Here is a 26,899-nt window from a genome sequence, read left to right on the forward strand (position 1 = left end):
GTCTGATGATTTTACTAGACGGTAAATTACAGCGGCATCTGCAAACAATCTAAGGGGGCTCCTCAGATTATCACCTAGATCAGGTATATAAATCAGGAACAGAAGAGGGCCTATGACACTACCTTGCGAAACGCCAGATATCACTTCTGTTCCAGCTGATGATTTACCGTCTATCACTACGAACTGTCACCTCTCTGAGAGGAAATCACGAATCCAGTCACACAGCTGAGACGATACTCCATATGAACGCAATTTGGTTAATAGTCCCTTGTGAGGAACGGTATCAAAAGCCTTCTGGAAATCTAGGAATATGGAATCGATCTAAGAGCCCTTGTCGACAGCACTCATTACTTCATGCAAGTAAAGATCTAGCTGTGTTGCTCATGAACGATATTTTCTGAATCCGTGTTGGTTATGTATCAATAAGTCATTTTCTTCAACGTGATTCATAATGTTCGAGTACAGTATATGCTCTGTTTTAAATATTCGATGAAAATTATGTGAACAATTAAATTACCAATTTTTAAAGTACGAAAACATGAAAATAGTAACGATTTGCCGGGAGGAGTAATCCAAGTCGGACTCTAGTTGGGCCTGCAGATACTACGTAAAAACTGGAAAAGGTGCCAGTTGCATCCCGATTCAAATAATGCAGTTAGTACCATGATGCACTCCGATAACAGGAAGACATAGATAAAACTACAAAATCGTATGAATTGTTAGGACATAAGCTAATGAGGACACATCAAAATATTTGATATTATCGCTTGACCCATTAGTATGGTGTAGATCCGACCTGATAGAGTTGAAAAAAGGAATCGGAGAACTGCATTTCTATTTAGTCTAAACAATCACACACATCATGCGAATATTATACAAGTACTGTAGGAGTTCCAAATCTGGTGCTGGGGTACAGCACGGCAGCATATTGTGTACCTGTTTGTTTCAACAATATCTGCGTGATTTCAGGGGGTTTACAACTGAAGGAGGCCACGGAAACAGTCCCAATAGCACTTAGGCCTGCACAATGCGATTAAACTTCTCAATTCCGAGAGCTCTTGTGAACAAATAAAACAGTTCTGATTCTCTGACAACTGAAAGTATGCTTTTTTTGGTGCACGACTGTTACTTCTGCTGAGTAGAATGACGTTCCTAAAGAAATGATCAGAAGTAGCAGCAGTGCTTTAGGCTGATGCACAGGGAAAGTAAGGCTGTGGTCTGCGCCAAAGGGCGCAAGGTATTGAAGCAGTTGCGTCGCGGTGGGTTAGAAGAGATAAGAAGAAAGCCAGTGGCTTCCACAGCAGGGGAGGTTCTATAGTGCAAGTCGCCTTCGTACCATGGGTTGTACAAAATATAACAGACTGCCGACCTCCAATCTCATCTTTAAAAATGTTGACAACTTCGACGTCACTCTTTGGAACATCCCGTACACAAAAAGAAGTGAAACTATTAAACATTTTTTTACATCAACACACTACTCACAAGTAGAGCAAAACGTTCTTTCAACCCTTTTTTACATAGAAGATCAGATACAAAAGAAAAAAACTACACCTACGCGTACATGTATTGTTCCAGAACTTTAAAAAAAGTGTTCATTTTGCCATGCTACTGGTGACGAGCAGAAGCTAACACTTTTCTTTTAACAACAAAGGATAACAGTAGTCAAATATTCTTGTGAAAACTTCAATGGTTAGACCGGTTGCAACCAAAAAATCAGTTTCTAATAACTCGAGGGTATTTCATGGTCTATGGCTGCGTCAAAATATACGAAGAGCCACCATTAATATCAGGTTACCAGTACGTAGAGAGCAACTGTGATTTTAGGAGGTTTCTAATTACATCTGCCCTATACAAACAAGGAAGACTTTTAAAAGATTATACAAGAAGCGTGCTGTGTTAAGGTGCGCTAAACATTCTGATGTGCCACGTACTTTACTATCCGTGCCGATTCTGTATTGTTGCTTAAAGGAGGGAAGAGTGACATTGTACCGTAATTTTTGTGAATCGTGTGTTCGAAAGTGCATTTAGTACTGTGATGTGTAAATATGATTCATCCTTCAAGACGACAATTCCTTCCAAAAACATTACGTTGTTCGAATATATGATCTATAGTATATCGTACGACTATTTTAATAAGGGATGTGGCTGAATTGCAACGCTGCTTGCGTAGGGGAAAGTAAACTGGAATACCGCTGGAGAAAAGAATTTGCATTAGTGCATGGCTGGCAGGGAAGTAGGGGAGGTGGATACCAGTTACTAATCAGTATCTTGATTAAAATTAAGTACGTTTTGCCGTGTCCCGTAAGCAGGAAGTATGCGAACGCCATGATGATAGTTCCTCCAAGATCAACACTTCATTTTCTTTTTATGCGTAGTTTGCTAATTTATTTGGGACTTCGTGACTTTTTCTCGGTCCATTTCCTGTAGCATCTATAGGTCAAGTATATTCATTACAGTCATGTGAGCTATACATTTACATATAAGCATGAGAAGAAAAAATAGCGGCAAGTCAGCGACAGATCATTTGCTCTAGCATCCTTCTTAACGTAACTACAAACTATTTGCTCAAAAGTACCTGGTCACCTAATAGTGGACATTAAAATGGTGTGGGCCAACCCATCCGTGTGATTTCTTGAACTCTGCTGGGGCACAGTCAGTGAGTTGTCTGAGTGTTTTGGAGGAATTGGAGTCCATTCTTCCTCAAGAGCCGAAAAGAGAGAAGATCGTGATGTTGAACGCTGGGTTTGGTCTGACGTCGATGTTCTAACTCATTCAAATGAGATCCACTGGGTTCAGGTCGGGACTCTGGGCAGACCAATCCATTTCACAAATATTATTTCCCATAAACCATTGCCTCACAGTCGCTTATTTTATGATAGGGTGTATTTTCATGTTGATACCAATAGTCGTCATGTTGGAACAGCTTCTCTACTGTACGAAGTACATAGTGCTGTAAAGTATGTTCAAATCCTTCCGCATTTAACGTTTCCTTAAGGGCAATAAGGGACCACACCCTAACCACGAGAAACGTCCCCATACCATAACACCACCTCGTCAGTGCTTCACTGTCGGCATTATACATCCATTCGGCAAACCTGAACCCTTTTTTTGGGTGCCAAAGGGCGTAGCGTGATTTACCACTCCAAATCACTCGTTTCCAGCCAGAAGTTTCTCGACCAATGCACCTGCTCACAGCCATCGTGCTAACTAGAATTACTAGTGCTTCCTTCTGCTGATCGCTGATTTCATGCGATTTTTTGTAAGCACCCTCTACAATGCTCGACGATCCCTGTCCGTAAGTAGATAAGGTCTGTCTGGTCTTGGTTTAGGCGTGGTTGTTCCTTCATGTTTCCATTTGACAGTCATATCACCAACAGTCGACTTGAGTAGTTTTAGAAGGGTTGAAATGTCCCTGATGGATTTTTTACTAGGTGGCATCCAATGATTAGTTCATGTTCGAAGTAACTGAGCTCACCTGCCCAACGCATTCAGCTGTAACTATCTGCTTCTCTCCTGGCAATACAACCCCCCCCCCCCCTCCCTCCCCCTCGGCAGAGGCGGGTCCACTTCTCGCGACATCTGGTGGTCAATTCCGCATCACATGGGGGTGTAAAGATATTTTTATCACATAGTACACAGGGCGATTCTTAATATGCAGAGCTCACTTTACAGGCGGTTAGGAAAGACCATAACAGACACTGAAATCTGTAAGAAAAATGATCTCATTTTACTTTGTATTTGATTTATGATGAATGTTGAACAACAGCTTGAAAAGTGTATCTAGAGTCGGAATGATGAAAGGACGTTATCTCTTCTATCTATCGCATCTCTCCAAGAAAACTCTTAATATAAGGCGGTCGTAGGCTCAATACTTGGCAAAAAACAAGCCTCAGCTGTTCCGCCAGCTACAGCACCAACAACAGTATGTGAACTACCACGTTGTTGGCTAATTGTATGTCAAAATCCTGATGCTATGGAAACAGCGTGGACTTCTGAAAGGTTTCCATCAAAGTTTCAAGTGGTTTATTCTGAACATCTTCATTAATGATCAGCAGTTCCATCATTACTGCAGCAAAAATTCCGAAACGAGGCAAAATGAATGAAAAACTTCCACAGACTTTGTTTTGATGTCTCAGTTCTGCTGATGATGAGGATCCTCCGTAATAAGACTCCACAGAGCTGCCGCATTGATACCCAACACGCGGTGAAAACCATAGTACCACTGACATAAAACTGTTCTTTATCATTACAACGTGCAAAGTGATGCGGTGGTTAATGTCCTTGATTCGTGCTTCGAAGGAATGAAGTTCAAATCCTAGTCCAGTCATCCAGATTTAGGTTTCACGTGATTTCCCTACACACCTGGCGTGATTTATCAAAATCCCTGGAAGAGAATGCTCGAAGAATTCCTTAATTAAGGTCACGACCCTTTTGTCCCTACCGATCTTAGCTTCCGTTCCGTATGTAATGACTTAGACGCCGAATAGATATTAAACTTATTATTTGTTCATTATCATAATGAAGTAACAAGCAACCAGTTGTCTAAAAGAAATTTAATATTTTATCGGTTTCGAGCTCTTAGTGTCCTTCTTCAGAAGTTTATACCTACTGCATTATTTGGGAGTGTCAACAATAAGATGCATACAGCAAAATGCCAAGGTCATGTGGTTCATAGTGCCTGTACAAAATTAGTATAATACTAGTCTTCTACAGACAATATGAACCACATGGGCATGGCATTCGCAAATAATGCGATAGTTATAACCTTCTGAAGAAGGGCTTATTGCCCGAAACCGATAAAGAAATTGAATTTCCTTTATGCAACTGGTTGCTTATTATTCCGTTATATGCAACTACAGTTGCTGAGGATGGATCAAATACTAAATCTTCATTTTTGTTTATCTAGTGATGTAGTGATTTCTTGAGTATAATGGTGTGTCGTATTTCAAATAACGTGTAAGAAAACACTGCTTCACAAATAAACGTAATCATTTTGTCTTGTTCTGTGAGCCCTTGTCACATCGGCTATGCCTCCGCCAGTCATCCGAATGCGTTGTTTCGGAAGAGATATAATGCTTTCCACATATTATGAAGGTACCAGTTTGAATTTACAATCCGTTTTTCGTAATTTATGAAGTCTGAGAAAATTGGATACAAAGATAGATTCTTCAACATTTCTTACCTAAACACGAACCGACGATTTTTTTCTTTTCCAGATTTTGTAGCCCTCACCTGGCTTTAGTTGAATCTGAATTTTTTAGTGTCGAGTAATGGTAAGATTACGGTTTCGAAGATGAGCCCGTGTCGCCTGTAATGGCGCACTTCCAAAAATCTGGTAATCGAATGATAAAATGCGGAACGGCAGATGTATTCGAATATCGCTTCCTCCTCAGATTTATTACCATAATGCTCGCTGAGTATCGTTGCTGTGACCGTAAAACGTTCTGTATCGAGAGTTTTCTAGAATTGCGCAATGGATGAATTATATTCGTAATAACAGCATGAATATTTCATAAGCACGCTGGTTCTCACTACTGGTAATGACAGGGCTCCTACGCCGCTAGCCCGGATTGTTTCAGACATCCACGTGCATATATAAGAGGGCCAACAGACCTCGCACAGTGCTGTGTCTTTTATATTCACGGGAAGTACAAGGTCACCTATTTCTGACATCCACACACAGGGATGTGTCATCTTCAACACTATTTGTTATCATTCATATAGTATCGGTTTCTCTCTTCAAGTTAGCTCCTTTTAACATGGGCCTGATAATGAATTCCTCACCAATGAGTTAGAGCGATAAGCACACGATACTGTTGATCCAAGATATAACAGGAACGGTAGCTTCTTGTGGGTATCACTAAGTAGCTGCGGTAAAAACGGTTCTAACGAAACTATGAACTTTTTTTTAATACTGCAGGAATTACACACGTCCCTGCTTTAATGTTATAGCAACTGTGTACTAGCGGACAATATGCAGAAATTTTAAAACAAAATTTCAGAAAGACATTGGGAATTGGAAATGTGAAACAAGAAAGGAAAATTAGAATTCGCCGTTTCAGCCATAGGTAGCTCAATGGAAACAATTCCAATCGAGATGGAAACTAATTTAGAATTTTCGTAGTAAGCAGCCTCGCATTAATTTGAAGTGTTTAGCGAATCCAAAATCAAGATTGGTAGACGTTACAGCGGAAACATGATTCGAATACCCTTAGTACTGCAGCATATCTCTCTGTGGATGTGTTGTAAAACATTAAAGTTTCTTGGCACACCTCCAGTATCACTACGCGTAAATTTAATAACATTGAAAAGAGCTGTCACTAATTATGAAAAAGAAAACGACAACTGAAATATCTCCTACAACTGTGGCCAGCCTACATTCAAAATACGGTGTGAAACACGTGCTCGTACAAAGTAGTCAAGGAAACTTAATTATATTTTAGGTTCCTGTCGGCATGGATATCGTCTATTTTTGTTTCTCCCGATTCCATTTGCGTATGCTGTGCAGGTTGAATTACTGCTGTAAGTGCCTCAATACACAGTATAATTGGCCTTATCTTGTCTTCACCGACTTTACGGGAGTGATACGTATTGTGCTGTAGTATATGACTACATTTTTGCTCAATAGTAGTTGTTGAAACTTCGTAAGTAGGCTTTCACAGGACAGGTGACTTCTTTCTTCAAGGATCTACCGGTTCAGCTTTTTTCAGCAATTCTGTGACTCACTCCCATGAGTCAGAAGCCTGTTTTTCTTTGTATACATTCAGTATTGCCTGTTACTTATATGTGGTATTCATTCTACACAGTTGAGCAGTATTACAAGACTGTTCGCGAGGATTTTGTAAGCAGTCTCCTTTGTACACTGACTGAATTTTCTCATTATTCTACCAATGAACTAAACCTACGTTTATTCAGCATTTAAATTCGCTCCATCCGAATATAAACTTCACAATGGAAGTGGAAAAAGATGTTACTTAACTTTTTCTTGATGTTTTGGCACGAAGGAAAGCAGATGGAATCTTAGAACACAGCGTCTACCGCAAGCCAACGCATACAGATATATATTTGCGGGCCACAAGTTGCCATCATCCTGCACGACGCGGTAGTTCATAGAGCACAAGTGGTATCTGATCCTGAGAGCCTGCCGAGTTAAATGCAATATTTGAAGACAGTGTTCCTACAAAACGGTTATTCTGAGAGACAGATACGAAATGCATTCAGGCCCAAGTGAGCTCAATCTATGGAGCAGAGTGAAGATACGAAGACACCTACCACTTTGGCCTTTTTGCTGTATTTTGATGCCATGTCGTCATGAATAGGAAGAGTCCTCGGAAGATACGAAATTAAGTGTGTTTTTCGACCATCTGCAAAACTGAGGAACCTGTAGGGTTCGGTTAAGGATGATGGCCTAAGGCAATGTGGCGTGTGCAAGATTCCTTGTCGGTGTGCGGCGGCAAAGGTACAGGCCAGACATGTCGCACATTACCAGAGCGCTGCGATGAACACCAGCGTCATACACGCCTGCGTCAACCGGAAAATTGCAAACCACTGTCTGAATACACGACATCACATGATTTATGAGCAAACTGAAGTTTTATCCCCGGCATAATATTTCTAGGATTGCGTCATTATGCCCGCATCCCGTGGTCGTGCGGTAGCGTTCTCGCTTCCCACGCCCGGGTTCCTGGGTTCGATTCCCGGCGGGGTTAGGGATTTTCTCTGCCTCGTGATGGCTGGGTGTTGTGTGCTGTCCTTAGGTTAGTTAGGTTTAAGTAGTTCTAAGTTCTAGGGGACTGATGACCATAGATGTTAAGTCCCATAGTGCTCAGAGCCATTTGAACCATTGCGTCATTAAGGAAGCAATACATATCCGTACAGCTCATAATCTCATCAACAGAGATGCGGGATTTCAACTGAGAACAGCCTGGAACCCTGCATTGACTGCTATTAAATCACAACGAGAAAAGCAAGATTTTTTCGATAACAGACCCGTCATAGATTGGTCTAGTATAGCCTTTTAGCGAGTGGCGTCTGGCTGTACTGTAGGTAAACATAGCGTATAGCGCACCCGCGGGAGGACCGCTATGTGATTTTCAGCAGAGGGCGTTTGAGTATGGCGCCATCTCTCTGCAAATCATTGTACATATGTAATTTCCGCGCCTGCGCTTTCTTCACGTGCATGTTCTATATACTCGTACAGGGGCGTCGAAGTGAGGTTACCGCCATAAACTGGCCACCAGCAAGGTTCAGCCACCTGAAGATGTCGGACAGTTGCTCCGAAGAAATATTGTGGAATTTGCACAATGTCATCCGACAGCAAACCCGTGAAGATTGTTTACAACATATCTGTTGGGAAAGCTTGAAGAGTCACCACTGTAAACCCTTCTCAGAATGTTGTATTATAGTTTGTAAATGCATTAAGCTTAATGCAAAAACTGCAATGGCAAAATAAAATTCTAACAGCTGGAAGCAAGATTAACTCCTTTAAAAATTTGTAGAAGTTGTGCACCCATACTAAAAGAAAATAACTGACATGAGTTCTATGTTGGCATTATCTTCTCAGAGGTTTGTGAGTCTTTTTTTAACTTGAAATGCTTGTGAATTAGCTCATGTATGTACAAGTATATTCTGTTTATTCCAGCCATATCATGTTGCAATATTTGTATACTGTTTAGTGAAAAAATGTGAAATTTCTGCTGAAGAAATCTTTTATTGTGTCATTTAAATCAATCTTCAAGCTACTAATGTAAGAAACATGCAACTCCCCACTAACGACTCATGATGGTATCGTTACTACAAATAAAACCCACCATACTTCCCAAACAATGAGCAACATTTCAGTGGAGGTCTACAAAAGACGATTAGTATAGTATCATTCAAATAATAACTCATTTGAAGGATTCTCTTAACCATAAATACAATGTGTGTTATATCAGTGTATAAACTGCTAGAAGAGAGCATTAAAAAGTCAGACATTTTCTTACGTCCTTATTTCAACAAAAGATTAATTTTCATATTTATAATGAATTGCGCAAGGGATGATTTTGATTGTTTAGCTTGTCTGGGATATTATATCTCTGATGGTTTTCTGTATGCATGCTCTGACCAAGAACATAAAGTTGCAGGTTAAGACACAAATACTTCTAACGTTTTTCAGCAGTACACATAAAATGAATGTAACTAAAGGAACAAGAGGAAAAGCAGAAGAGTTAATAAATAGAAATAATAAGTAACAATGTAAAAGGATCGTTGCTGGAACCAGATTTTGGAAGAAAAACTGGCCTTGAAAACAAAAAAAGAACTGAAGAGCACTTCCTGACTGGACTCTATACAGAAAACAAAGATAAGTGCAATACGCCTTCTATTATTTACTTCGAAATTTTGGCTCACACTGCAAGTGAACTTTAAAATTTAACAACATAAAAGCAACTGAAAATAAAGATGAAAATACTGAATCAATTGAAGAATTGAATCAGACTGTGAACAGTGTAGAAGATGAAAAACTCTGGAATTGGTGGAAATATTTAGAGCATGTACCATACAAATAAGTGAACTGCGACTAACAAATTTTGTTACATTAACGGAACAGTTACCACAAACTTATGAACAGCTAGTGTGAATTGTAAGCAAGGCTAATGGACAGCTGAGGTTAAGATGTAAACAGTTGAGTTCAGCAAAGCAAGGAAACAGTAACAATAACAACAGTAACAGTAAATATGGCTTTAAAATTTTTTACATGGCTGGAGATGCTACTGTAGGATGAAATCTTCATGAATAAATAATAAATAGCTAATCAGATGCAAAATGGAATATTCCAGCATTTATAAATACGCCTTCTTCAGAAGGAAAATAGTGACAACTAAACAGGTTAACAATGAATACATGTTAGGTTATATGTGTAAGAACAATAAGAACTTGTTACAGATACAAAAATTATTCAAACCTACTGGGTTACATGTTGTAGTGGAGGTACATTCAAAAATAGGCAAAAGATGTGATTAAAATATTAAATTTCACCTTCACAGTGTTTGAAAATGCTTGTCATTGAATAGTACCTCACCATTGTACAGCTAATGCACTAGCGTCCTGTAGATAACTTTTGGGTGAAGGAAAACTGGTGTAGTAGTATGTGACAGGAGGGTGTGCAATAGTCAATTAACATCACTATGCAAAACCTGATTAGAATGCTAAAATTAAAATTATGACATTAAAAAGCAGATCATAATTTAGATATGTACATATGTAAACCTAATAAAATTGCAACAAATAATAAGTTAGCATAAAAAATGGTTATTGTGGTACTATGAAATTACATAAACAAGGAGATAGTGTAAATAATAAGCTGTACAATAAGACAAGGGGAAGGGCGAAGGGTGGGGCATAATAGGAGGGTGGAGAGAAGGGGAGAAGTTAGTAAAAACGTATATAACTAAAAATACATAATATCTGAGAAATTATGAACATGAAAATCTCGAATAACATCATAACAAGAAGAAACAGAGTACCACCAGCATTATCAGTCGAAGGAAATTAGATATTCAACAATCATTTGAAAGGCATTGCTGGTTCTTTGTTACATTTAAGAAAAGTAAGGGTGTGAAATTATCCAGAAACTTCAATTTTTTTGTTCCATGACCTTTTCCATAAAGAATGTAAAGGCTACTATTTTGATCTGTTGTAAGAAGTAGAAATTTGTAAGCATTTTGCTCACAAAGATGAATCCATTTTAAATGAACAGATATAACTCGAAAACTAGAATTTTATAGATATTTTCAGACCCCTAATTTCGTTAAAATAACAATGAAGTTGCTACATCTTCCACACAACTATTGAACATGTCATTTTTCTCATGTGTTCATGCTGGTGGTACTTTGTTTCTTCCTGCTATGATGTTAATGTATTTCTTGAGGTTTTCATGTTCATATCTTCTCAGGTATGATATATTTTTTAGTTTTACACGTTTCTACCTTCTTTCAGCTTCTCCCCCCGGACCCCTCTCTCAATCCCTATCTTATGCACCTTTCTTCTCCCTTTCTGCTGGTGTTATTGTAGTGTTTATTACTTACACTGTCTCACAGTTTAGGTAATTTGGTTTTGCTGCAATAACGTTTTTTGATGGTAATGTGTTGCTATTTTATCAATTTTACTTGTTTACATAGCTATATTATTATCCGCTTTAATGTCCTAATTTTAATCATAACATTTCAAATGAGTTTAGTATAATAATATTCACTCCTCACTCACACTGCTGGTGCCTTCTCTCAGCAGAAGCTTTCCTTGGCCAAAGTGTTATGTCCATGATGCTAGTACATTACTGTACATGGGTGAAGTAGTACCCAATGACAAGAACCATGTTTTGTATGCTTTTAATATTATGGAGGTGGAATTTTATATTTTACTCACACATTTTGGGTATTTTTTAATATATCTCTCCTACAACATGTGATCCAGCCAGTAATTCTGACTAATATATATATATATATATATATATATATATATATATATATATATATATATATATATACTGTTAACCTGTTTACATTGTCACTATTTTCCTTCTGAAAAAGATGTACCTATAAATGTTGAAAACATTGTCAATGGGTTTAAACAAACCTATTTTGCAACTGACTTGCTGTTTAGTATTTCTTCATGAAAAGTGGTATTGTTGTTGAAAGAGAAAATTCATTTGAGGAAGCCATTTGTGCTCTTGCTGCACAAGACAAAAGTTTGGCAATCTGGCGTGAAGGTTCATTAGATGAGAGCATTTGGTTTCCAGATCACATCAGTAAAGAGAACATGAAACCAAAGTGTTACATTAGTACCTGTGTGAGAAATTCCAAGAAATATCGAAAGAAAGTAAGGCGAGAGAACATTTGTTTTGCATATGTATACTGTAGGGTCGTGAACTAAGTATAAATAGTGTAGTGAGAACACTTTTGAGAGCCAGCCGGAGTGGCCGAGCGGTTCTGGGCGCTACAGTCTGGAACCGCGCAACCGCTACGGTCGCAGGTTCGAATCCTGCCTCGGGCATGGATGTGTGTGATGTCCTTAGGTTAGTTAGGTTTAAGTAGTTCTAAGTTCTAGGGGACTGATGACCTCAGAAGTTAAGTCCCATAGTGCTCAGAGCCATTTGAACCATTTGAACACTTTTGAGACTGAGGTATTACACTGAAGTTTATGGACTACTGTAAAAGTTATGTGGATATATTTTAAGGTTTTCATAGGTATTTATAATGAGATTTAGTGTGATATGCTGTAATGATGATTTTCATGGAGATGATTATGATGATTATATAACATGTTAAATGATGATGGCTTACCGATTTCTTCTGTTATGAACTGTAGCATTTTATATTCATTTTGTCAATGTGCGATCTGCTTTGAACAAAGAGTATGTTGCTCTGGAGGTATCTGCTGTGGTAATTTTGTCTGTCAGCCCTATAATGATTTTGAATCATTCTAATTGTGTGTGTGATGGTTCTAAATATATGGATTTCAGTCAAGAGCTTCATAATGATGACTTGTTGTTGATATAATGAAGTGAAGATGGTTAAATGTGAACAATATCAAACAACATAATGTTGTTTCTGACTGTGGATAAATACCACCATCAAAAAAGTCTTCTGTATTTAAGGTAAAACAAAAGTAAAATTAAATGTAAGAGGAAATGAGATTCATTAAAACAATGAAAAGGTATAGGTGTTATGGGACGGTTTTTGGTACAGGAAAAATGTTAAGAAATCGTGCTGTTGAAACTTAAGTGAGAAAAGTTTACTTCTGCGAAACTTGGTTTTTGGTAAGTATACATTTCAACCATACTTTTGAAATTACTATGATATTATCCTTGAGAATTCATATAAATAGTAATGGCGATAGGAATATTTTTGTTATTTTGTGTTATGCAATGTTTTCCAATTTTGTGTAAATTAGATGAGAAATATCTTTTTATAATTTTGGAAAATGAAATAAATAATTTTGTCCTGAGAGTAGTAACACCATTGTGATAGCCTGAACTGAATTTTATTTTTTTACTACCATTTCCTTTATGCTGTTATAGGAATGATGGCCCCCCATGAACCACAGACCTTCCCGTTGGTGGGGAGGCTTGCATGCCTCAGCGATACAGATAGCTGTACTGTAGGTGCAACCACAATTTATGGGTATCTGTTGGGAAGCCAGACAAACGGCTGGTTGCTGAAGAGGGGCAGCAGGCTTTTCAGTAGTTGCAGGGGCAACAGTCCTGATGATTGACTCATCTTGCCTTGTAACACTAACCAAAATGGCTTTGCTGTGCTGGTACTGTGAACGGCCGAAAGCAAGGGGAAACTACAGCCATAATTTTTCCCGAGTGCATGCAGCTTTACTGTATGGTTAAATGATGATGGCGTCCTCTCGGGTAAACTATTCCGGAGGTAAAATAGTCCCCCATTCGGATCTCCGGACAGGGACCACTCAGGAGGACGTCGTTATGAGGAGAAAGAAAACTGGCGTTCTACAGATCGGAATATGGACAGTAAGATCCCTTAATCGGGCAGGTAGATTAGAAAATTTGAAAAGGGAAATGGATAGGTTAAAGTTAGATATAGTGGAAATTCGTGAAGTTCGGTGGCAGGAGGAACAAGACTTCTGGTCAGGTGAATACAGGGTTATAAATACAAAATCAAATAGGGGTACTGCACGAGTAGGTTTAATTATGAATTAAAAAACAGGAATGCGGGTACGCTACAACAAATAGCATAGTGAACGCATTATTGTGGCCAAGATACATACGAAGCCCACGCCTACCACAGTAGTACAAGTCTATATGCCAACTAGCTCCGCAGATGACGAAGAGATTGCTGAAATGTATGATGAGATAAAAAAATTATTCAGATAGTGAATGGAGACGAAAATTTAATAGCCGTGGGTGACTGGAATTCGATAGTAGGAAAAAGAAGAGAAGGAAATGTAGTAGGTGAATATGGAATGGGGGTAAGGAATGAAAGAGGAACTTAATCATAGCTAACACTTGTTTCAAGAATCATGAAAGAACGTTGTATACCTGGAAGAGGCCTTGAGATACTGGAAGGTTTCAGACAGATTATATAATGATAAGACAGAGACTTAGAGACCAGGCTTTAAATTGTAAGACACTTCCAGGGGCAGATGTGGACTCTGACCACAATCTATTGGTTATGAACTGTAAATTAAAACTTAAGAAACTGCCAAAAGGTGGGAACTTAAGGAGATGGGACCTGGATAAACTGACAGAACCAAAGATTGTAGAGAGTTTCAGGGAGAGCATTAGGGAACGATTGACAAGAATGGGGGAAAGAAATACAGTAGAAGAAAAAAGGTGAGCTTTGAGAGATGAAATAGTGAAGGCAGCAGAGGGCTAGTTGAAATCCTTGGATAACAGGAGAAATAAAGAATTTAATCGATGAAAGCAGAAAATATAAAAACGCTGTAAATGAAACAGGCAAAAAGGAATACACATATCTCAAAAATGAGATCGACAGGAAGTGCAAAGTGGCTAAGCAGGGATGGCTAGAGGACAAATGTAAAGATGTAGAGGCATATATCACTAGGGGTAAGATAGATACTGCCTACAGGAAAATTAAAGAGACCTTTGGAGAAAAGAGAACCACTTGTATGAATATCATGACCTCAAATGGAAACCCAGTTCTAAGCAAAGAAGGGAAAGCGGAAAGTGGAAGGAGTATATACAGGGTCTATACACGGGCGATGTACTTGAGGACAATATTATGGAAATGGAAGAGGATGTAGATGAACATGAAATGGGAGTTATGAAGCTGCATGAAGAATTTCACAGAGCACTGAAAGACCGAAGTCGAAACAAGACCCCGGAGTAGCCAACATTCTATTAGAATTACTGATAAACTTGGGAGAGCCAGCCCTAACAAAACTCTGCCATCTGGTGAGCAAGATGTATGAGACAGGCGAAATACCCTCTGACTTCAAGAAGAATATAATAATTCCTATCCCAAAGAAAGCAGGTGTTGACATATATGAGAATTACCGAATAATCAGTTTAATAAGTCATGGTTGCAAAATACTAATATGAATTCTTTACAGACGAATGGAAAAAGTGGAAGAAGCCGACGTCAGAGAAGAGCAGTTTAGATTCCGTAGAAATGTTGGAACGCGTGAGGCAATACTGACCCTACGACTTATCTTAGAAGATAGATTAAGGAAAGGCAAACTTACGTTTCTAGCATTTGTAGACTTAGAGAAAGCTTTTGACAATGTTGACTAGAACGCTTGCTTTCTAATTCTGAATGTGGCAGAGGTAAATACAGGGAACGAAAGGCTATTTACAATTTGTACAGAAACCAAATGGCAGTTATAAGAGTCGAGAGGCACGAAAGGGAAGCAGTGGTTGGGAAGGGAGTGAGACAGGGTTGTAGCCTTCCCCCGATGTTATTCAATCTGTACACTGAGCAAGTAGTAAAGGAAACAAAACAAAAATTCGGAGTAGAAATTAAAATCCATGGAGAAGGAACTAAGATTCTGAGGTACCTTGATGGCATTGTAACTCTGTCAGAGACAGCAAAGGACCTGGAAGAGCAGCTGAATAGAATGAACAGTGTCTTGACAGGAGGATATAAGATGAACATTAACAAAAGCAAAACGAGGATAATGGAATGTAGTCGAATTAAGTCGGGTGATGCTGAGGGAATTAGATTAGGGAATGAGACACTTAAAGTAGTAAAGGAGTTTTGCTATTTGGGGAGCAAAATAACTGATGATGTTCGAAGTACAGAGGATATAAAATGTAGACTGGCAATGGCAAGGGAAGCGTTTCTGAAGAAGAGAAATTTGTTAACATCGAGTATAGATTCAAGTGTCAGGAAGTCGTTTCTGAAAGTATTTGTATGGAGTGTAGCCATGTATGGAAGTGAAGCATGGACAATAAATAGTTTAGACAAGAAGAGAATAGAAGCTTTCGAAATGTGGTGCTACAGAAGAATGCTGAAGATTGATGGATTGATCACATAACTAATGAGGAGGTATTGAATTGAATTGGTGAGAAGAAAAATTTGTGGCACAACATGACTAGAAGAAGGGATCGGTTGGTAGGACATGTTCTGAGGTAACAAGGGATCACCAATTTAGCATTGGAGGGCAGTGTGGAGAGTAAAAATCGTAGAGGGAGCCCAAGAGATGAATACACAAAACAGATTCAGAAGGATGTATGTTGCAGTAGGTACTGGGAGATGATGAAGCTTGCACAGAACAGAGTTGTATGGAGAGCTGCATCAAACCAGTCTCTATGTATACAAAATTTTGGTGAAAGTAACTTATGAAAACGTTTGATTTTGGCTCAGTGTGGTCCTTAAAGATAATAACTTAATAGTTTTGTCAGCAATGGATAATATGCGATGTTTATTTTGACAGTTTCGTAATTATTGCTAAAAGACGTTTATTGGAAATTGTGATGAAATTTGTAAAACTTTTGTCATTTGTAGTTAACATTTGTATTCATACTACATTTTTTGTATAGTTCACTTCCATTTGAATATAATTTTTGCCATACACTATATTTTCATATCTTTGTTATTAACAACAGCTTCCTCTTTAGTGCTGCTATATTCAAACTGCTGTGTACAGATTATAATTTTGTAATTACCTTAGCTCAGAATGTCTCTCCTGCCAAAGGAAATTTTCGCAAGATATGTGAGTTCATATCTTCTTTTTGTTTCATAGTATTTCTACTAAATTGTTATCTTTATCATTTGGCACATATACATCTCACTTTTCACAATTTCATAAAATAACTTACTGGAAGACCATCAACTACTTGGTTTGAAAGAATATGATAGGTAACATTTTTTCCGTAACACATTTATTTGCAAAAATTGGAATGGTTAAATTTTTAGGAATTGTACATTTGACAGGGGCACAAATGAATAGGCCTGTAACAAACTGGTATAAAATAAATTATTTAATGTCTCTTTTATATGCAAATTGTTTTAAAATGCTGTTTCCATCTCAAAACATATGATGCACAATTTTAATTTAACTTCATGACACCAAAACATTTTCAGCAATTGTATTTCCTTTACACATTAATTAATGATGGGAACAGTTTTACAAGCTATAATTAATGGAAAGTAAGGTCCCAGAAAGATATTCATCCTAACAGCTTTACTTTAAAATAGAGAAAAGTTACAGAAGCAAAATTTTGAAAAGAAATTATCTGTAAATATTGTAATTTGCCTAGATATAATTCACTTAAGCAACAACCAATGCCATGTATACTTACAGAATCTTCAAAGGGTTTTTTAATAGTTCCACAATGTAATTAACTTCATAAGAAACAATTTCTTTTTACACAAAATCACCATATGAAAAAATGTAAATGAAGCATTTACATATGTCATATTATGGAAACCTTAATTTTTCATCTGTCATTATTTAACATATCTTTCATAACTATTTAGACACTCACATATTTCTACTCATAAAATCAAACAATTTATATGAATTTTCTGTGTTAAGAAATTTGTATGTTAATATAATAATTAATCTGACAATGAAGGTCTTCATAATATTCTGGTCCACACTAATATATTATAAATAGTAGTCAAAACACGACATTTAGTTTGTTCTAGACTACAGTTTATAATTTTCATTCCACACAGGCACATTAGTAATATGTTGGCGTAATATTCTCAAGCAGTTTATAAGTCTTCTGTTCACTGGAATTGCTTATGAATTAGCTCATTCATTTACAAGTACTTTCTTTTTATCCCTGGAATGTCATTGTTTCATATATTTACATACTGTTTAGTAGAAAAATGAGAAGTTAATGTTAATGTGGCCTTCTGTTGCAACATTAAAATAATTTTGCAACTTATTAATTTGAAAAACATGCAAATAATGATTAATAGGACATGCGGGTAAATCCATCACGTGCAGTCGAGACATTGCATCCTTTCCACACATAAACCCAGTTTTCTTCCTTGACAGTGTGCACCATTTCAACGGAGATCCACGTAAAGGATGAGTATATTGTCATTCAGATAGTAACTCAAATTAACCAACTCGCTTAGCCATATACATCAGGCGCATTATATCAGCATGCAAACTGCTACACGAGTGTGTAAAAGTCATAGACATTTTCCAATTTGTTCGTTTCAACAAAAGTTTAAATTTTATGTTGACATTGATGAGAAGAGGTTGGTTTCAATTAGTAGCTCATCAGGAATATTATGTATTGGATGGATTTAATATGACTGTATATTTGTGCAGCTTTCTTCACGAATTACTTTGTTACAGATAACTGCATAACCTACAAAAAGTATGTGAGTGGTATTAATCTATTGTGCCAGGTCATTAATACACAACATGAACGGAAAGAGTACGAACACGCTTTCCAAGGGCGTGCCGGAAGTTACATCTAACTTTGTTGACTCTCCCTCCAAGATAGCACGTTTCATGTTGCATGTCAAGAAAACCTGAATCCAATCCACACGCACTTTGCGTTGTATCCCAAATGTAATAGTTCTTCTGTTAATAACCGTTGGTGCGGAGAAAATCAAATTCGTTTCGTGAAGTCAAGAAATGCTGCATTCATCTGATTACTTTGATCCACAGTTTGTGCACGATTTCGGGATGTCTTGCGAGAAAAGCGTGATTGGGCTTCATATGACGAGTGTGACGAGTGTTTTTGAATCCATATTAGTTGGCATGGAGCTCATGCTGTTAGAGTTCCCTCACCATTTGTGACAAAGAACTAGCTGAGACGAGCAACGGTGAGATAAGGAATTGGTGGTTACCTTAGTCAAGAAAGTGCCACAGGGAAATAATGAAAACCCGGAATCTTGATGGTAGGCATGTGATTTGAGTCTGTTTTTCCAGACTACAATTCCAGCGTCTTAAATTTTGCCCTGTCTCGTTCCGCAAAAAAAAAAAAAAAAAAAAAAAAAAAGAAGAGAGAGAGAGACAAAGGATACATAAACCGAAGACCGAAGAGCCAAAGAAACTGGTACACCTGCCTAATAGAATTGACATCATGAATCCTGCAGGGCTGTCGATAAATCCGTAAGAGTACGAGAAGGTGGAGATACCTTTTGAACAGCACGTTGCAAAGCATCCCAGATACGCCCAATAATGTTCATATCTGGAGAGCGTGGTGGCCAGCGGAAGGGTTTAAACTCAGAAGAGGGCTTCCTGGAGCTACTCTGTAGCTATTATGGACATGCGTGGTGTCGCACTGTGCTGCTGGAATTGCTCAAGTCCTTCGGAATGCACAATGGACATGAATGGATCCAGGTGATTAGACAGGATGGTTACGTTCGTGTCACCTGTCAGAGTCGTACCTAGACGTATCAGGGGTCCCATATCACTGCAACTGTACACGCCCCACACCATTACAAAGCCTCCACCATCTTGAACAGTCCCCTGATGACATGCAGGGTCCATGGAATCATGAAGTTGTCTCCATTCCCGTACATTTCTATCCGCTCGATATAATTTGAAATGAGACTCGTCCGACAAGGCAACATATTTCCAGTCGTCAACAGTCCAATTTCGATGTTGACGGGCCCAGGCGAGGCGTAAATCTTTATGTCTTGCAGTCATCAAACCAAGATCGATGATGTTTCATTGAATGGTTCGCACGCTGATACTTGTTGATGGCCCGGCACTGAAATCTGCAGCAACTTGCGGAACGGTTGCATATCTGTCACGTTGAAGGATTCTCTTCAGTCGTCGTTGGTCTCGTTCTTGCAGGATCTTTTTCCGGAGGCAGTGACGTCGGAGATATGATGTTTTATCGGATTCTTGATATTCACGGTACTCTCGTGAAATGGTCTTATGTGAAAAGCCCCACTTCATCGCTACCTCGGAGATGCTGAGTCACATCACTCGCACGCTGACTATAATACTACGTTGAAACCCACTTAAATCTTGATAGTATGCCATTGCAGTAGCAGAAGTAACCGACCTAACAATTGCGCCGGACATTTTCTGCCTTATATAGGCGTTGCCGACCGCAGCGCGGTATTCTGCCTGTTTACATATTATACCAGTTTCTTCGGAGCTTCAGTTTAAATAACAGTTCATTGTGCACAGAAAGAAGATATCGAGAGTTTGGCAGAGGTGTCAGAGATAGACTGTGAAAGTTAGTGAAACAGATCTGTGGCGTTGTCGTTCGTTATATAAAACCACAATTCCGGCTAGTGTTACAGACAACCTGAATCATGCTGACTTCCTCTTACAGTACTACGGCTTAATTACAGTAGCTAAGAACCACTTCAGAGCGATCTAGAGAGAGTACTTTCGAGAAAATTGGGACCACACAGTACAAGAAGTAAATATGAATAGCAGTCGCAAATTGCATGCTGTTCACACTTTCTAGACATCCGCGAAAGCATGGGAACGATGTTTAGACGGGGAAGTATCGAGCCATTACATAACCGCAAGAATAGAACCACTAAGGACTCCTTCGATAAGTCTGAAGCTTCAACTAAGTGGTTAGCTTCAAATGCAAACTGGTTTACACTGAAGAGTCCGGACGACCAATAAACAAGCGTGAAGGTGAATATCGTCCCAAGAATTTGGTCGATGAGGTGATACGATGTAAAGGTCATTCACTTAACGATTACTAGAGAATGCGTCAGCGACAGGGATTTAATGCTTTTATTCAAAACCATTCCACAGCGTATTGTAGAGTGAGGACGTAGGATGACTTTATGGTGGCCATTATGACCAATGGGGTGCTACACTTTTCAGTCACCTTAGTGCTATTTTTGGTGTGTAGGCCATCTGTCCAAGCACTCGATAATCGTTAACACTGAATCCTTTCTCATGCGACGCATCTGTCCCAGATTGTAGGAAGGCGATCATCAACCACAGTCCCTTAGTTCTCACAAAAATGTCCAACATACCAGTGTAAATACAAAGCTCGTTAGAGTCCAGAATTCCCAAATGAAAAGTATGAAATTCTGAAACGAAGACTTCAGTTTCTGAACAACCATCTTGTGACAAAACGACAAGGAAAGGAAGATCGTAGTGTCCCTTCGACGTGTAAAGGTTTCCTTAGATCTCTTAACAAAAATTCCATAATGATTTATTTGACAAGCTCAAGAGGGTTTTCTTATACTCTTTCTCAAACTCTGCAGTGCTTCGAGGATCACCTTGTCTATATTACGACTTTCCGAAACATGATCATACTGTGTGTAGTGAAGGGTGCAAAGTAAACTAGAATTACTTCAACCCCTGCCTCCCACTGTCCTGGTTCCTACTCTACCGGTAGGTAATACACAGTCAGGGGAAAAAACCACAATCGGTACGACTTGTGAATATCACTACGCACAAGCAAGTAAAATGTTTCACGACTCGCCCTGGAAGCCAGCGCTATCGATATGTTACTCTTAAATCTTTGTGCGGTGTATTACTTAGTTACTGCAACTGTAGTCAGGAGAGCTCTATCGCGCTGTCAAGAATCTCGGGTTGAACGACCGTACTCTTCGCTATTTTTGTGTTAGTTCAAAAATTGTTCAAATGGCTCTTAGCACTATGGGACTCAACATCTGAGGTCATCAGTCCCCTAGAACTTAGAACTACTTAAACCTAACTAACGTAAGGGCATCACACACATCCATGCCCGAGGCAGGATTCGAGACTGCGACCGTAGCGGTCGCACGGTTCCAGACTGAAGTGCCTAGAACCGTTCGGTCACAGCTGCCGACTGTGTTAGTTAAATTTGTTAATGTTCCTAAAAGTGCTCAACCGTGTGTCAGATGAGAGATTTATGAGTGACTTCCTTCATCGGTAAATAATACTCTAATAGGAATTTCCAGTATATCTGCCTTTCCTACAATTGTATTTACATGGTCGTTTAACTCCAGATCACTCGGGATTTATGCACCTAGATATCTGAAGGTTGTGACTGACTCTAGTGATTGATTGCGATGGTTTAATGAAGCTTTATTGATTGTTTTGACACATTTCCACTCATTTCATGTACTTACGTTGAGGGTCAGCTACCTGTCTTTGAAACACGCCTTAATCATCTGCAGTTTCTCGCGTTGCGAATCGGATGTTACACTCTTAATTAATACACCTTTATTCATCGACCTTTAGATCTACATCTACATACGTATTTCAAAGGCCACCGTACGGTTCGTGGAGGAGGCTACGTTTTACCACTACTTTTTTTTTTATTTATTTATTGTTCCGTGGGACCAAATTAAGGAGAAGTCTCCATGGTCATGGGACGAGTCAATACATGAAATTATAACACGATATTAGAACAGATAAAATGAAATATAAAAAAACATATTCAGGTGACAAGTCGTAAATTTAAATAAAGAAAATCAACAACGTAACACTGGAATTTGCTTAATTTTTTAGCTCTTCCAGGAGCTCCTCGACAGAATAGGAGTGAGCCATGAGGAAACTCTTCAGTTCAGACTTAAAAGTGTTTGGGCTACTGCTAAGATTTTTGAGTTCTTGTGGTAGCTTATTGAAAATGGATGCAGCAGAATACTGCACTCCTTTCTGCACAAGAGTCAAGGAAGTGCATTCCACATGCAGATTGGATTTCTGCCTAGTATTAACTGAGTGAAAGCTTCTAACTCTTGGGAATAGGCTAATATTGCTAACAACAAACGACATTAAAGAAAATATATACTGTGAGGGCAATGTCAGAATTCCCAGATTATTGAATAGGGGTCGACAAGAGGTTCTCGTACTTACACCACATATAGCTCGAACAGCCCGTTTTTGAGCTAAAAATACCCTTTTTGAATCAGAAGAATTACCCCAAAAAATAATACTATACGACATAAGCGTATGGAAATATGCGAAGTAGACTACTTTTCGTGTTGAAGTGTCACTTATTTCAGATACTGTTCTAATGGTAAATAAAGCAGCATTTACTTTATGAACAAGATTCTGAACATGGGCTTTCCACAACAGCTTACTCTCTATCCGAACTCCTAGGAACTTGAACTGTTCCGTCTCGCTTATAATATGCCGATTCTGTCTGATCAAAATATCGGTTCTTGTTGACTTGTGTGTTAGAAACTGTAAAAACTGAGTCTTACTGTGATTTAGCATCAAATTATTTTCCACAAGCCACGAACTTATTTAATGAACTACGTTATTTGATACTGTTTCAATATTACACACAAGATCCTTCACTATCAAGCAGGTGTCATCAGCAAACAGAAATATTTTTGAATCACCTGTAATACTAGAAGGCATATCATTTATATAAATAAGAAACAGCAGTGGCCCCAGCACCGACCCTTGGGGAACGCCCCCTTAACAGTGCCCCATTCGGACTGAACATCACTACCACTCTCAATATTGCGGAGAATTACCATCTGCTTTCTGTTCTCAAGGTAAGAGGCGAACCAATTGTAAGCTACTCCCCTTACTCCATAATGGTCCAACTTCTGCAGTAACATTTTGTGGTCAACACAGTCAAAAGCCTTCGTTAAAACAAAGAAAACACCTAGCGTTCGCAACCTTTTATTTAATCCGTCCAAAACCTCACAGAGAAAAGAGAATATAGCATTTTCAGTTGTTAAACAATTTCTAAAACCAAACTGAACATTTGACAGCAAATTATGTGAATTTAAATGCTCCAGTAACCTTGCATATACAACCTTCTCGATAACTTTAGCAAACACCGATGGCGTAGAAATAGGTCTATAATTGTCAACATTATCCCTGTCTCCCTTTTTATAAAGTGGCTTCACTACCGACTACTTTAATCGGTCAGGAAACCGACCACTCCTAAAGGAAAAGTTACATATATGGCTAAGTACTGGGGTAACATACATAGGACAATACTTCAGTATTCTGCTAGATACCCCGTCATATCCATGAGAGTTCTTGGTCTTTAGTGATTTAATTATTAACTCAATCTCCCTCTTGTCAGTATCATGGAGGAGCATTTCAGGTAACAGTCTCGAAACACTTTTTTCTAAGAGCGCTATATGATTCCCTGTTGGGACTAGGTTTCTATTTAGTTCACCTGCTATATTCAGAAAGTGATTATTAAATACTGTACATATATGCGACTTATCAGTAACACGGACATTCCCACTACGCACTGATTCTATATCCTCGACCTGTCTCTGCAGACCAGAATTTCCAATTCTTTGAGTTTTCAGATTTCAAATAGTAGCTTGACGGATTACTATCATTGTTCCTAGTGTGGTCTTTAAATCTGGTGATCATATTTTGTCAGTTTTAGCCAAATATAAATTGCTGCAATCGTCACAGGTGACTTTGACAGAAAAAATTACTATAGATGCATTATGGTCGTCATTTTCAGTTAGACTAAGTACCAAACCAAATGCAAACATAAAAGAGACGCGGTTTACGTATAGATAATCTGACAAATCATATTTTCGCTGGTCACTTGATAATGACAATAAGTCGAAACAAGCCTTTTGTGTAAAATATTAAAATATTTTACATTATCGCAGGTAGTTTTGGAACTTTCATTTTCATCGCGTCTTCAAATGACTGCAAATGGCTCTGAGCAGTATGGGACTTAACATCTATGGTCATCAGTCCCCTAGAACTTAGAACTACTTAAACCTAACTAACCTAAGGACAGCACACAACACCCAGCCATCACGAGGCAGAGAAAATCCCTGCCCCCGCCGCGAATCGAACCCGGGAACCCGGGCGTGGGAAGCAAGAACGCTACCGCACATCGCGTCTTATCCTGACGTATACTATGGTGCGGGCCCAACGGAACGTAATGTAAGATCAGTTTTTTTACCAACAGTAAACATTTATTCGGAGAGGTGTTTTCAGTGGCTTTACATTTTTGCAAATCAGTGAGTGCACCCTACCACTCTACACAAAGGTACTGCCAAACATTAAAGAAACATTCTTCACACTTAGAGGAAAAAATATGTTATATGGTCGTGGGTGTGGAAACGCTTTGTTTCCACGTTAGAAATCAGATTCTACAATTTTGCAACGCATTAATTATTGGAAAGACGCAGGAAAGGAAACACTTCCCTAAATGATGTTCGCAGAAGTGTACCCGTGTAGGAAAGCAGCCGCTGACAGTGCCTGCACATGTTGTAGGTGGTACGGACACAGCTGGTTCTCGTGTAGCACTTTCCAGTCACGTGCTCAAAACTACTTGTTGCAACTGTTTATCTTACGCTGGCGCTAACGTTGTCGTTAACTGAACGAACAAGTTCCTCCTCCAGTTCAAAAATGGTTCAAATGGGTCTGAGCACTATGGGACTTAACATCATCAGTCCCCTACAACTTAGCCGGCCGGTGTGGCCGAGCGGTTCTAGGCGCTACAGTCTGGAACCGCGCGACCGCTACGGTAGGTTTAAGTACTTCTAAGTTCTAAAAATGGTTCAAATGGCTCTGAGCACTATGGGACTTAACTGCTGAGGTCATCAGTCCCCTAGAACTTAGAACTACTTAAACGTAACTAACCTAAGGACATCACACACATCCATGCTCGAGGTAGGATTGGAACCTGCGACAGCAGCGGTCGCGCGGTTCCAGACTGAAGCGCCTAGAGTAGTAGGCTTAAACGTCCCATACTTCCTGAGACGAAGATCAGTTGCACCGTCGTTACAGAACTCTTTACAAACGTTGAGCACCACGGCCATTACCACCTGCTAATCTAGGCATCTGCCAAAACCACACAAGAGTGCACTTCCGGAAACCAAGTCCGTGGTGAACACTAAACAGGTGATGCTACATGCCTGCACAGTTCGTGATGACTCCTAAACTGTTAACTTCAAATGTTTGATGCTAGTAGAGCAGTGAGGTCAGTCGCATGTCAACACAATCAGTGAAGAGAGTCACATGTCAACATTACTTTACTTCCACTGAAAGAACAAACACTGACGGTGAACCTAAGAATTAAAGCTTTCCGTACAGTCTAACCAAACGTAACCAAAAGAGGATATGAAACATTTCATGTAAGAAAACGTTTCATGTAACGCTGGTATGTTAAGTTTCTGCATGTTTGCCATGATTAATGTTATTATAAAAAGAAGTAGAAAATGAACTCTAGTAAGGAAATAAAATGTTTCTAGACTCGTGTCAAAATAACATATTTTGTACCTCTACGTCCTGGACGTTTGGCCAAACTTTTTTCGCGACACTCTATGTAAGTTGTGTTTGTTCTTTCCAGTAACTCGGAGCTCCTGAGTTCTACGTTTCGACTTCAGAGATGAGCCCTCTGCTTGCAACTCATTCCGACAGTACGCAATCAAGCGCGAGACAGCTTTTGTTCCCCTTTATATTCTGACACATAGAAAATACATGCTGTTCAGTAAAGGAGTCCCTGATTCTAAACTTAAATATCTCGGAAACTAAGATCGATAGACAAGTGCAACAAACGGTATGTTTATTGTGAAAGTGGTAAGAATTTGATACTGAAGTTATATAGAAGTTTCGAAACAGTTAGAAAAGCTACTAACAGATGGTGGTATAATCGCAATAAGTAGTGCCTATAAATAGCACACGGCAGCTCAGAGCGATCAGGAAATGAGGTCAGTGTACCGAAGAATGAGGTTAAAATCGCGTGTTCCACCGAACAACTTGTTTCTCTGGTGGTGGAATACCACAGGTTAGAACACATTCCTGTTGCAACAAGGCGTAGTTTTCAAACACAGTTTAATTTTACAAAAGGATCCGATGCGGAAACCATTCGCAAGCTCTTCGCCAGATTTCAACGGACAGGCAGCGTGGTTCATGATCTAGCAAGTAATGTTGGCTCCCGGCAAACTGTTGTTACTCCTGAAAAACGTCTCCATGATTTCTAGAATTATTCAGAAAAATCCAGGGAAATCCGTCCGAAGAATTGCAGCAGAAACTGGTTTGAAGCGTTCCAGCACACAGGAAATAATGAGACAGAGCATACACATGTTTCCATTCCAAATCC

Source organism: Schistocerca cancellata, chromosome 4 (assembly GCF_023864275.1).
Source record: "Schistocerca cancellata isolate TAMUIC-IGC-003103 chromosome 4, iqSchCanc2.1, whole genome shotgun sequence".
In the NCBI taxonomy this organism is placed as follows: Eukaryota; Metazoa; Arthropoda; class Insecta; order Orthoptera; family Acrididae; genus Schistocerca; species Schistocerca cancellata.